The following is a 13,646-nucleotide window of genomic DNA, read 5'->3' on the forward strand; positions in this document are numbered from 1 at the left end:
AATGCATTTTCATTTGATTTAATACTGCTGTTCAGCTGGCTGCTGGCTTAACATGAAAGCTGGCACACTGTGTTTACATTCATCACATTGTTTTGGATAAGGGATAAACACCTCTTAATTACCCCATGGCAGATAATTGCCTCAACTAATACTTTAATTCAGTCTTGATTAATGATTAATGAGCTACGAGAAAAATTGTGGAAGAAGCGAGGTCGACACAGTGAACCAGATTAAAAAAGTGCAACCCTCCTTTTCTTTCTTTTTTCCTTTCTTCCTTTTTTTTAAAGGAAAGAAAAAAAAAACCCTTCACACTGCAGCGGTGGCTTAGGAATGTGAGACAGGAATGCTGTTGAGTTACTATAAAGGGGGTTTGATCACTGAAAACAATGTCTTTGTGTTTTCGTCCCCAGCGCTAGTCACGCAATGCTGTGTGCGCAAACCTCCAGCAACTTTTCAACCCCTGCACACAAGAAAGCCATCAAGTACCTGCAATTGACAGAATCGCGTGCAATTCAGGTACTCCTGGACTGGACTGGATCGCAGCCAAAAGAACAAAGTAAAAAGTGGAATGGAACCGTGCCAGGCCCTGTGTGAATAGGAGTAATGTATGAGGAACGAAAGTATAATAAAGACTGATATAACTTCTACGTGAATATACTTTTTTATTTATTCATGGTTTTTCCCCTTTGGTTTAGGTCAGAGTTTATCAGCTTTACTCCCTTAATCCCAGCTTTGTTGTCACTTATATCCTCTCTGCTGTGTTTTAGTCATAAACACTTCATCCGAGTACTTCTTAAATATGATGAAGTAAAAAACACAACAAAATCACAAATAACAGCAAACATGCATGCAAGCTTTGACTCCACAGTCCACAGTAGAACAGAGAAGAAATGTCCAGCTTTACTTAGCTTCAGCTTATTATAACTAAGTGGGCTCTGTTCTGATTTTGATCTGTGCTCCATTCCCGTGAATCCAGGCCTTGTTTTGAAGTTTGAGAGCGTGATCCCGGCAATACAAGCAAGCCTGGAGGTGGTTAGGACATGAAAGTGAGGTAAGAAAGACAAGAGATTCATTCATGGGAAGGTGATTCAAGGCACCGACATCTCTGTATCTCTGCACAGCTACAGATGATCATTATTACTCACACACACTGCTCACACGCAACCTGGAATGAAACTAACAGGTGATGAACGATTGCAACAGAGATTGTAACAGCTGATATCCATGACAGCTTTACTGATATTTATAGAATAATAATACTAATACTACTACTGCTAATAATAATAATGATAATATGATCTAATTTCTAATGCCTGTAACTGTTTTAAAAGTTATTTTAAAACTTTTAAAAGTTTAAAAGTTATTTCACCTTTACTTTGCTTTCATTATTTTAAGGTTAACCTGTGAAATCATTTCATTGCGTTCCGTGTTTTCTTTCTTTCTTTTTTTTGTCTTTAAAAACTGCTTTTAAGGTTTAAACCTGCTGCTGTTTTCCTATTCCAGTTAACTCCACTTACCGTCATGCATTGCGCATCTACGTTTGGTGAAAGCAGCATGTGCTGAGGCGCTCCGCACAAACTATGGCTCAGTGAAGCTGCGGCTCTTGACGAGAGCGCGTCGTGTCAGCAGAGACTCTGGCTGCAGCTGCCGCAGATACCATCATTGCGCTGGACCCTAAGGAGGAATCAGCATCTTCGAAAATAATCGTTCTGATTGCTTTGCTGGATTTGCCTGGGCGTAAATCGTTTAATGCTGGGGCTCTTTGGACGCATTAACGGGATTAATCGCGACATTGACAAACGTGGAGAAGTTATTATTGTTTTGTGTTTTTGTTTAAACGTGATCACGATGATAGCAGCTGATGGATTGAAAACTCCAGCTATGGATCTTTTCGCGTGTTATAAGGAAATGCTGACTTCAGTCTGGGATGAGTTTCTACTCCTGCCACAGATTCAGCTACTGGACAAGTCTCTTGGGATATTTGGGATACACGCGTGGTCAAGTGCTAACATTTTCATAGATGGTTAATGTTATATGCTGATTTCGGAAATGAAATCTGTATTTGGTGGATTTCTTTTTTTTTTTTTTTTTTTGCACAGTTGGATATCTTGGATTATGTTTTGGAAGCTGTGCTCCAGTGGATGTCCAGTGATTTGGATAATATGTGCGCATCTCCTGATTCCGCAGGTATGTGGACAACGTCAATATAAAAACCCCAAAGTATGCTTGACCTATGGAGGTTTGTATTTATGTTATACATTCGCGACGTGACAATGCATTCAGCACTGTCTGCTTTGGCCAAAGGTTCTGTTCTTATCTTCTCAACACACCCACATGGGTGCCCATATCTTCTCTACCAAATTATAATTTATACTGAAATTCTTTTGGAAGTGGACTCATTAGGAACATACTTATACATACAAACACAGAAGGTGTGTTTCTGCTCATTGTCAGTTGGGAGCTGCGTATTTTGACAATGGAAGCCTCGCCAAACTCTCATTAAGTTCACCTGTTCAGTAGGTGAGAACTCTTCTTTATTATTCTCTAACATCACTACATATGCATCTGTAAATGTTAAAGAAAAGGGGAAATGGCTCAATTTAATATTTCACATGCATGTGTTGAGCACAGCCATTGGCTATGCACCTGCACTGCCGGGTGTTCACAGCCTAGAGAGCAATGACCTGTTATAAGTTGTTAAAGACCAGGTGCAGCTGAAATAAATCCACAGTGTGGATACAGTGTTCATAAAAAGGAGCAGGCCCTCCCACCGCTCATACAGTAACTCCATTCAAGGTGAGAGGAAAGTGCTTTGAGCACTATAACGTTGACCTCAGTGGTAGTGGAACACCTGTCAATCATATCTATCTATCTATCTATCTATCTATCTATCTATCTATCTATCTATCTATCTATCTATCTATCTATCTATCTATCTATCTATCTATCTATCTATCTATATATGTATGTATATGTATGTATATGTATGTATATATATATATATATATATATATATATATATATATATATATATATATATATATATATGGAATGTAATTGGATTATGTTGAACCTACAGGTCCATGTGATCACCCAACTGATAAACATGCTCAAAATAGCGTGAGATAACCTGCTTTGCAAGTTAGCATGTCCATCTTTTACAAGCCTTGTGTGACTTAACGGCATTGCATTCATAATGGGTGCTGTGTGTGTGTTTGTGTGTGTGTGTGTGTGTGTGTGTCTTCCTTCATTTGCTGAAGCCTCCACTTTCACCTGTCTTCATCTTTCAGTACCCAGTCCTCTCAATCCCACGCACTTCTGTAGCAATGAAGAATTTCTCCTGTTGTGGTTGTGGGAGGGCACAGAGCTCCACTATATGTCCGTATACAGCTTAGAGCACCGACTGAGCACCCCTCTGTCCACACACACACACACACACACACACACACACACACACACACACACACACACACACACACACACACACACACACCACCTCTATTAAAAATCTTCTCCAAACAAGACCCCCTTTCTCCACTGAAGAGCGACCCTCTGTCTAATGCCAAGTGACTCTCATGGCCAGCATTGACGGTGGGACACTTGCTTCACAAAAGGAGCTGAAGTGTCAAATAAACTCGGTCAGAGCCCCCGACACACAAGAATTCCTTTATCTGGCACCCTGGGAGGCAGACAAAGACAGACTTTGTGTCAGTGAGCAGGCCTTGACTAAACACTGGGGCTTTTTTCCCCCTTACTCCTCTTCTCACAACTTCTGCCTCTTCTTCCTCCGCCTCCTTTTGTTATTTAAACGGCAAAGCGGGAGCAATATCTGACCCCGGTTGTCCAGCATCTGTCCTGCGCATGGCCAGCATCACCCCTTTTCCTGTTTAAGCCCATCAAAAAATAAAGATGCTTAAATGGAAGCCCACGAGTGATCGGATAGACATCAAAGCAGCCATGACGCTTCAGCAAGTGTATTTCTTTTTCTGATTCTTTTGTTTATGTTTGTCATAGCTAAAAATAGCAGGAATTTGCTTTCTCTCAGTTTTCTGTGCTGTCATATGATATGTTTGTGGTGAACCACAGCAAAGAACCATATACACACACCGGGGCAAGACTTAACAACCCTGTATTTACTCCAATCAACGTTTCAGGAGGACCTTGTCATCACTGGCAATTGAGTTTCAGCTTCAAGTTGATTTGTGTTGTCGGGAATATAATACGCTAATCTAGTTGTTTCTATTTAGTAAGATGCAGCTGATGTTTATTAGACGATTAACACCAGTTTACACTCCCTGAATATAAATGTCACCTAAGCAAATCAGGGAGCGCGTGCACTGTTTCTACACTGCGGTCTGAAGCACATTACATATCTAATTACTAGTGATGGGAAAGGATCTCATGTAGCTCCTCACAGATCCTCATGTAGCTGTGACAGCCATGTGCATCAGACCCCTAAGAGTGCTATCACAGGCAGATAGTCCCGAGCACCATGCGGTTAAGGTAAACGGATAGAGTTCATGTGGTCGAGCGTGTTAATGGTGTGTTTATGAGCTTAAGCTGAGTGGTGATTTATCATGTCTAAACTCAAGGCCTACCTCAGCTCCCTGGCCCCCGATTGAGCTCACAGGGTGACAACACGCACTGAGCAGCATGACCTCCTGGTGAACTATGACTCAATGTCATGACTGCTTTTGACCACCGAAGAGAAATGGAAGGCAATAGGAACAGTTGTTATTCATTATTACACAAACGGCCCTCAGGATTATCTCATCCTGTCCTCAGGTTCAAAGCTTAAGACGCAGGAAGACATCCTTACATCATTAGTGTCAGATAAACACTTAATGAGCTCGAGAAATACCAGTCTTAAAAGAAAATGCTCCTGGTATCTTTTTATGTAGAGCACCATTTAAACTTTTGTGTGTGTGTGTGTGTGTGTGTGTTTGAATGGGCCCTAAAGTTTGTCTGAACAGGAGAACTGTCATTTATTAGTAGTGCGGGAACAATGGGGAGCTTGTCTCCGGGGTGGTGGGGGCCGGAGGGGGGGGGGGGGGCAGTGGAGCCAGGGGAGGGTGGCCTGAGATTGGGCAGCAGCCTCTGACCAAGAACAAGCCCCTGTCTGATGGAGAGAACTGCTGACCCTTCCTGAGTAAAATGGCACCTTTGTTTCGAGGTGTATGTGTTTGTGTCTATGTGTTTATGTGTGTGTGTGTGTGTGTGTGTGTGAAAGGGAGAAGGAGAGAGCTTTTGAAAAGCTGGAGCGCTTTATAAAGTGTTTTTCTTCTCAGGGCTTTTGGCAATTGTGTCTCCATATGTGCTGTCTCGTGTTTAAAATTTTGTGGTAGGAAGGTAGGAAGAGAGCGCAAATTGAACTGACACAGCAGCTAAACGGTCCAACATCATGTCATGTTTTTCTGAACGGTCCTCTCGTCTTGCTCACAGTTTCAAATTCGCAGAATATTCTGAAGTTTAGAAATCACGAAACGTCCTTCAAGAGCAGTCACATCAGAATGTGTACATAGCTTTTGTTAATAACACTGATAACACCCTGATGCTCTGACACCAGATCACCGCCTTAGATTTATTAGCTGTTTTTGGCGTCTTTTAACAGTCTGTGTGGTGCTTTCTTCCTGTAATGATCTCTCATAAGGGAGAGAAGTTGTTTGTTTTAAACATTGGGGCAAAGAAAAATTAAAGGGTGCAGAGAGGAGGTGTAAATGCTGGTGGGTAATGGCAGCAGATTGCTGATTTCCTAAAGGGAAACCACAACTTAGAAGGTGGCTCGTGTGTGTATATTTGCCTCAGGGTGGTGTTATCCTGGTGTGGGAGTTACCAGGAAGTGTGAGGCTGAGAGAGGCATCCAGCCTGTGCTTAGGTGAGAATGAAGAAGGTTGTTTTAGAGGAAGTAGCAAACCTGGGTGGAGGGGTTTTCTGGAGCGATGCCTGGGAGGTATGACACGAAACCTGACTTCTTTGGTTAAAAATTCCCAGTGCACTTTGTGTTTACACCTTTTGAAGTTACATAGCTGTCATATAGCCTGTCACTTGCTGTTATGTGATAAAAAACGGTATGTTTCCTGGAACTGTAATTGTGATCCTACTACCCCGTGGGCTTTTTACCTTTTGTGCATAAGAAAAACCACACTGACCTCTGCAGGAGTATAGAAGATAGAGTGTCAGCCCAAATGTTAAGACCAGAGAGCAAACAGTGAAAATGCTCAGCAGGCCACATTACAGGGGCACCTCTGTCAGCACGGGCAGACAGCTCTCCATTCTCACAGGATGCTCTACGTACCTCAAACTTGTCCCAAAGAGGAACGATGCTAAATAAAGACTCTTACTTTAATAGTAAAACTCAAATACAAACAGCCCGCTCTGATAGTTTGCAGTGTAACAATGATGACACTAGTTTAAAATGCATTTCTTTTAAAACAGACTTGGAGTGAACTTTCAGGTGCATTCTTAACCGTCCTTGTATGGAAAAAAAATCTGATCGAGAGTTAGAAATACTTTAAATTCCTGACATTTCTCCTCCAGTTTTCTTGCTCCTGTTTTGGAAGGAAAATTCCTCCCTTTGTGTTTTGCTCTCATAAATGTCACATTCCACTGAACCTGTGACCACGTTCCTCCTTTACTTTGCTGGGTGTGGGTTGCCATGGCTTTGTTTCAGCGAGTCACACCTACATAAGTAAGACAGAGTGGGTTTCCTTTCTTTTCCAGTTCGGTCTTTCATTCCTCTTTTCTTTTCTTTTGTCTCCAGTCGGGAGGATAAAGGAGACATTTTCAGTGTGAAGAGGAGCGTGAAATTTCCTGTGTGACCTCCCTGGGACACAGCAGAACACCAGGCTCCTCAGACCGCTGTTTATGTGTGTGTTAAGTCATGTGCTCGTGTTGGAGATCCGTGCAATTGTGAAAGCTTTTAGTTCCTTTAAAAGAGATTGAATGTCGTCAACTCGCAGTCGTCTCCACATAAAATGCTTGATTAAGGTTGATTGTTTGATACCTTTGGTTTTCTTGACGCATAGAGGCTCATTGCTGAATTCAAATTTTAGGCCTGATAAGTAGGGGGGCAGATGCTGAGCAGGCCAGTGTGTTGTGCTGTCAAACTATTACTTTGAGCCCTGACAGACAGGGAAGAATTTGCTTGCCAGTGTCACTGAACAGAGTCACAGACTTACAGCACCAAAGTAGTTAAATTGACTGCAAGCTGTCCTCTACTTGGGCTGTCATCAGAAGGCTTCAGTCAAATAAGCAGAGCCATTCATGTTTCCCAGGGGACTGATTTATTTTGTTATCTTACATTGGCTTAAAATGAAATCTGGGCTTCATAGGTGTGATGTTAGTAGTTGTGTAAAATAACACTGAGAGAATTGCTGTGCTGTAGTGCCATCTGTAGTCAAGCTTTCGGATTATCTTGATGCATGCCTTACATTCTGCTGCACTCTTGTGGTTAATGTGTGCAACAACATAATCCTGGTTTTCTGGCCTGCATTTCTTTCTGTGGCCACTTAAAATGTGTGGCGCTAATTTGGAACTTTACTCCTACCTCCGGCAGCCAGCAGAAGTGGAAGGGTTGCATCAGGGATGGCATCCAGTGAAAAATCTATGACACAACGAACATGCAGATCTGTCTGCATCCCTGTGGAAGAAGAAGGTTTATCCCTCGGGAAATTAGTTTTCATTAGGGATTTTTTTTAAGCTTTGTGGTGGTTTTCTTAGTGCCTTTTATCCAGCGAATTATGATCACAATATCTTCATTTATTTTGAAGAGAGAAAATCGGGGTTTGAAATCAAAGAGAGATTAAAAATCAATGACAAAATCATCATAATTACTAGTTAAATGTTTTTTAAGGCATTCAAAACATTTCACACGTCTGTGATTTTTTTTTTAATGACTTTCAGGAGTTATGAAAATCTCAACAATGGCATTGTCACCTTAACTGATTAAAACTTCCAGTAATTCTGGCTCTCCAAACTACAGCTGGAGAGATCACCCTTTTTTGTTCAGACAACTTTGGCTTACTATGAGTTAGCATGCTAACAAACAACACTTAGAAATTAAACTTAATAAATATTTTCTAGTGGCTAACAACTTGAGAGTCTTTGATGATATCCTCCTACTCTTCTACCCTCTTTGATCACGCTGTGTGCTGAGGGTTCCAGAGTAGTAGGGGAGTACATGTTGAGCTGCTGCCATCAGATATGACACTGGGGTCCAGGTATTACTCATGCTTTGTGGGCCTTATGATTTGGGTGCCCCCTCGGGCACTTTGTGCTGTTTGTACAGCGTGTGATTAATCACCCACCACCACATATATATTTAAATGTGCAGGCTGCACTGAAAAAAGGGGGCATTTACAGATTGTGCGTTCATCTATAACATGTTCTACTTTTCATACTGTTACCTTGGTCTCCCATTGTAATGTACACTGACTACACTGAATCTATCTAATGTTCATCTGTCGTAGTAGTGTAAAAATCCATCTTTGAAATCTGATCTTCTAATTTACAGTGCTTAACAAATTTATATGACAGTCTGTCATAAAAAAAAGGAAATCTGTTAAAATCTTGTTTGAAACTAAAAGTTTTATTGTTTTTATTAAGCAAATGAGACAAACTTAAATTTGTTAAGCATTGCAAATTTAATTTTATGTCACAAGCTAAATAAAATGTAAATAGAGTCTAAAAAAATGATAAAACATAATAAAATAGTTAAAAGAAAATTAAAAAATATCATTTTGGGGACACATTCGCTTGCTCTCTTGTTTTTCTGTGCCTTGTGACGTCCCCCACACACTTCCTTGACTTCACCACTAGAGGTCACAATTGGATCTTTTCTGTGGGGTTTCTCAAGGCCCCACTTTCTATTTGTGTTTTATTGTATTATTAAGTGTAATTAGATTACATATGTCACCTGTCACAGTAGATAAGCATGTTTCATATACAGTTATTACACCTCGCTGACTCTTCTGCCCTCGGTTTAACTGTAAATCACAGCAGAGCTTTCTTTCCTCTACTACAGCACAGTCATTAGTACAATATGTCCTCTACTGCTAGAGGTTGACTTTTTTTTATCACTAAAAGTGTTTTTAATATTTTTATACTTTTATACTTACAAATGCTTTGAATAGCATTCATTCACATCCTTCACTTTTCAATTTGTTGCAGTATTTGTAGAATGCAGTGCTGGAAGCTTCTGGTCTTGAATCTCCTGGTTGGCTGGGCCTTTCATTGTGGGTTTACGTGTTCTCCCTGTGGCTGTATGGCTTTCTCTTGGTGCTCTGGTTTCCTCACACAGTCCAGTGACTTGCTGGTGATTTTACATTGGCTTTATATATAGATGGAAGAGTTTATGGTGGTCATGTCTCTGCTTTATCCCTGGGATTGACTGAAAACTTTTCCAGGGTGTAACCTGCAGCTTGCTCTGTGACATCTTAGATGGGCTCGAGTCTGCATCCAGCTGACCTAACCTAAGATGGAGAAGGTTTAGGTTTGCTGTTAAGAAACTGAATGCATGGCTAGATTTGCAGTAGGTTTCCATTGCTGGTCCGGGTACATGCGACCACTAGGTGGCAATGTGGTAACATGAAATGTGGCTCTCTGTCTGGAAAATAAAAGCTAGGAAAGCTACTTTGCATGTTGCAGTGAACCTGTGATCTATGGAGTAATGGATATAGATTGGCGTTATTATCTTCTTATTGCCCCTCATTCTAGCTCATCTCCCTTTGAAGATCAAAGTGGCCGTGTGCCTCTGTGTGTACCGACACCGATAAAATCAGAGTGAAGTTCAATAAAGTTCACTTTGTACATCTGTCTCCCATGACCCTTTTCCAGCCCTGCAAGTTGCTGTCAAATTACAGGAAACTCAAATATGCAGCATTTTTGATTACTGCTATCAAGATAATCTGAACGATTTCAACAAAGTTTTAAATACCTGATAATTTGATAAAGTGCTGAAAAAAACAAAAACAGCCTTCAAATCCCACTCTGTCCTTTAGATTTAACAACTACTGAGCAATCAATTCATTCATGTACTTCAGCTCTGCTATAAACTTCAGACATTAACGAACAGAGAATGAATGAAGCGGAGATAAAACTGGCCTACTTCAGGAACAGGTGGGGCAACTTATGACAAAGTGACAGCACAGTCATTAGTACAATGCAAGTAGAGTTTTCATTCCCACGGGTGTCCCATATGCATGTGTCTGCGCAAATTGTGTGTAGGCCAAAGTCATACTTTGGTCTACACATCTTGCAGCTTTTGCATATTTGTAAAGGTGAAGTTTTCCATGTCCTCTTATTGTGTACATCACATTGTTGTACGTTGACCAATTTGCTTTAAACAAAACAGGTTTGAAACTATGCAGTTTTTCAGGTTAGATAAACCTGAAAAAGTTTGAGATTAGAGATGGAAAAGAGTGTCATGGGAACAGGTTTTAATCACAGGAGGATTTTTATGTGACCTTTTGGCCCTGTAGTGTCTTTGACGTGTCTCAGAATGTCTCTCAAACAGTCTGTGCATTCATTCTCAATGCAGTATGTGCACATGTGCAATTAGACATTTACTGTTGCATGCATTTGTGTATATGTAAAGTGTGTGCATTTTAAATGTAAAGCTGCAAGTCATGCACAAATGCACTATATCAAGTCATCCATAATCTACGGCCTATCAGATTTCTCTTTTTGAGTATGTCAGTCATGGAACTTGGACCTTTGACACTTTAAAAAAAAAGTTGAACACACACACTGAGATATGCAAAGCCTTCTTAACTTTAGTCATATTTCATGTACTGTAGGTCCTTCTTATCGCCTCATTTCTTTCTCACCAAAGCCTAAATACATTTCCAACCTGCGGGCTTATCAAAGCTGTTGACCATTCAGCTTGTTGCATTTTCCATATACTTTCTGTTTATTCTCAGTGAAAGTGCAAACTTGTACTGCCCATATTTTATTTTCAGGTCTTTGTGGAAAGCTCGCTGACAATCGCACCTGAATTAAAACTCATTCATTCTCAGACAGTTGCTGTATACAACATAAGCAAATGATTGCAACACTGCTTTCAGCTGCTTATCTTTCCATCTCTTCTAAGCTCTCCAGAATTACTCATCTCTTCATAATAATCGATCACTGAAATCCTTCAGCAGCTTTTGATAACAGCTACTGCAGGCTAGCAGAGCTCAGAACCTGACCCGGCGTGTTCGAAACTGTCAGGCAGGAATCTTAGGAGCTCACTTGCCTTTACGGTAAAGATCTGTGTTTTTCCCCAAGCTGTTTACTGCAGACAGTTTGTTGAGGCATGGCAGAGCTGCCGAATGAGCAAGTTAGGGTGGAGCTTTGGTAGCGATATGAAGGAGGAAGTCTGTAGTGTATTTTTATGTGCCTGTCTAGTCAATGGCTCAGGTAAACCCCAGTCTACTGTTCAAGTTAATCATTGATGCCGGAGTTCACCATCTTTCTCTACTTTGTAAGAGGCCAAGACTTTAGGAAAACATTTGTTCATTAGCTGCATTTTTTAGATTTCAAACCTCAGAAGGTTGGCTTTTGCATTAACCACATTTTGCAGCTGGGCAGTAAAGAATTACATTTCTCTGTAGCTATTTATTATTGCTCTGTGCCGTGGCTCCTTACAGTTGATTTTAAAAGGGGTGTTAAGAGCAGCAGCTCCTTGACTGGCCTTTTTTGGTGCACATAGCTTCTTTTTTTATTTGTTAAACTTTCCAGCAGGTCACCTCCACACAAGCCCTCCCTGGTATAACACTGGCAATACCTCAGTTTAAAACCAGGGGAAATCCTACCACAGTAAAGTACTACATCTTGCCCATCTGCTAATGCTCTTAATGGCTTCTGTAAAAGCACGTAACACTATTAACAGAGCGAGAGTCTAGTGCCCAACAGGTAGCATAGGTGAACTAGAGGCAGACATGTACATGCACACAAAGACACCAGCCCCTGCATGCAGACACCAGGTTAGCACTGGTGCATGTCTGTTGTGAGCTTGGCATTCAGTGTGGTGTAAGGAGAAAAGTTGGTGTGAGGTTAACACACGTTTGTGTGTGTTCCTTCATTTGCTTACAAAGCCAGTCCTCCTTCACTGTAAACTCTGCCAGCCTAGCTTCTTCCAGACATCTGTCTCTCTCTCTCGCTCGCTCTCCCTGTCACACACACATTCACATGCCTTCCCACCTTCTCAGTAAATCCCCAAGTCTCAACAAGCTGCAACTTGAAATCCAACCCCCGTGCACCACAATGTGTGCATATAAAAACAGGTAATACGCCTTCCAATATAATTACAAATGTGACAATGCTGTGCTCTATTGTATGTAGATAGCGTGCTTTCTTTGTCTCGTAAAGCAAGGGGAGGTCTGTGGAAGTATTGATCGTGGTCACAGCAGACAATCTTAATGGCTTTGAAGACAAGGCAGAGGTCATTCAGGTGAGGCTGGCCCTCTCCCAGAACTCTGGCGCCATGCAAAAGATCAACTTCACTGAGCTCTTGAGGGCTGAGTCGTGTACAACCGGGGAGGAGAGGCAGAGTTTAGATTGTGAAAACATTTTGGAAAGTTTGAGTAAGGTGGCCAGGGACCTAGCGGCTACAAATGGCAAGCTTGGCTTCTGCCAGTTGCCAGCTTATCGCTTTTAATGATGTTAGAGAGCGATGGTCAGTCCCCCTGTCTCCTGGGTTTCTGTGTCCTTCATGCCTGCCAAGGCAATAAGAATGGCAGCAGTACACCAATAAAGCTCCACATGGTACTGATTGAGAAGTATTAAAGCTCACATTTCCTAAATCTTTATGATCAAAGAAATTCAGATATGTCCAGCACATTTGGTCATTTTTAAGTTGAAAATGGTTGCTTACTTCAAATGCTTTTGTGTAAACTTCTTTAATCATCAGATTTCCGAGAGATTTATGAAAATAATCAAGATTCATGCTAGGACTTTTTTCATTTTCATTGCATTTATTTCATTTCTTTTAGTAAAGCTTTTCGTTTCGGGCACCGCAGGTCAGATTGGTTTACCTGTAATTTCCAACCTGCCTCCGTTCCTCCCCTGTCCTCTTCTCTTTGGCTGACCTGTTTTGGAGGGAGCTCCAGGGGTAGCATTCATTTAGGAGTCAGATATAAACAGGCATTAAAAAGCAGCGTGGTCTTAATTAGCTGAAGCTGCTCATATGTTTGGTGTGATTGTGTAATGTTTATATTTCAGTGAGTGCATGCTGTGTCAGGCCACAGTGCTAATCACCTATCCTTAGTTTTATTGCCCCGTGCGATGTTGTAACGATGCCGAAGCGAGACAAGCGAAGAACCCTCACACGGAGACAGAAGATCGATGGACGAATAGTGATTTTAATGACTTATAGCAACGAAAATCAGCTGCTGTTGTAGCATCAATGTACGTCATCTTGCTTTGTAGCAGCATCATGATTACGCGATCTCAAAATGTCTTCCATAAGGGTAGGTCCAGTGCGATTATGCAAGTTGGTTTTAAGCATAGATAGGTCGTGTGTGTGTGACAAAACAGCACCAAAAATGCATGAAATAGATTTCTTTGTGCAGCACTGTGTTCTAGTGGAACTCAAGTAGAAGTCTGTGAGAGCAAATGGTACCTTTCTGTGTGGGAGGACCAATCCTCTCCTCATCAACACTTCC

The 13,646-nt window shown here is 41.3% G+C and overlaps 1 long non-coding RNA gene across 1 annotated transcript in view; it reads left to right on the plus strand.

The window, feature by feature from the left end:
* The first annotated feature begins 1,050 nt into the window (after positions 1–1,050).
* The window catches only part of LOC146711436 (uncharacterized), a 47,041-nt gene continuing 34,445 nt past the window's right edge, over positions 1,051–13,646 (plus strand). The window contains exons 1-2 of the long non-coding RNA XR_014920166.1: positions 1,051–1,183; positions 1,504–2,187. This is a non-coding gene — a long non-coding RNA (uncharacterized LOC146711436). The remainder of the gene's footprint in view (positions 1,184–1,503; positions 2,188–13,646) is intronic.

The sequence above is a fragment of the Copadichromis virginalis genome, linkage group LG4, assembly GCF_057382275.1.
Source record: "Copadichromis virginalis isolate Kocher_CV1m ecotype Utaka linkage group LG4, C_Virginalis_male_GT1.1, whole genome shotgun sequence".
In the NCBI taxonomy this organism is placed as follows: Eukaryota; Metazoa; Chordata; class Actinopteri; order Cichliformes; family Cichlidae; genus Copadichromis; species Copadichromis virginalis.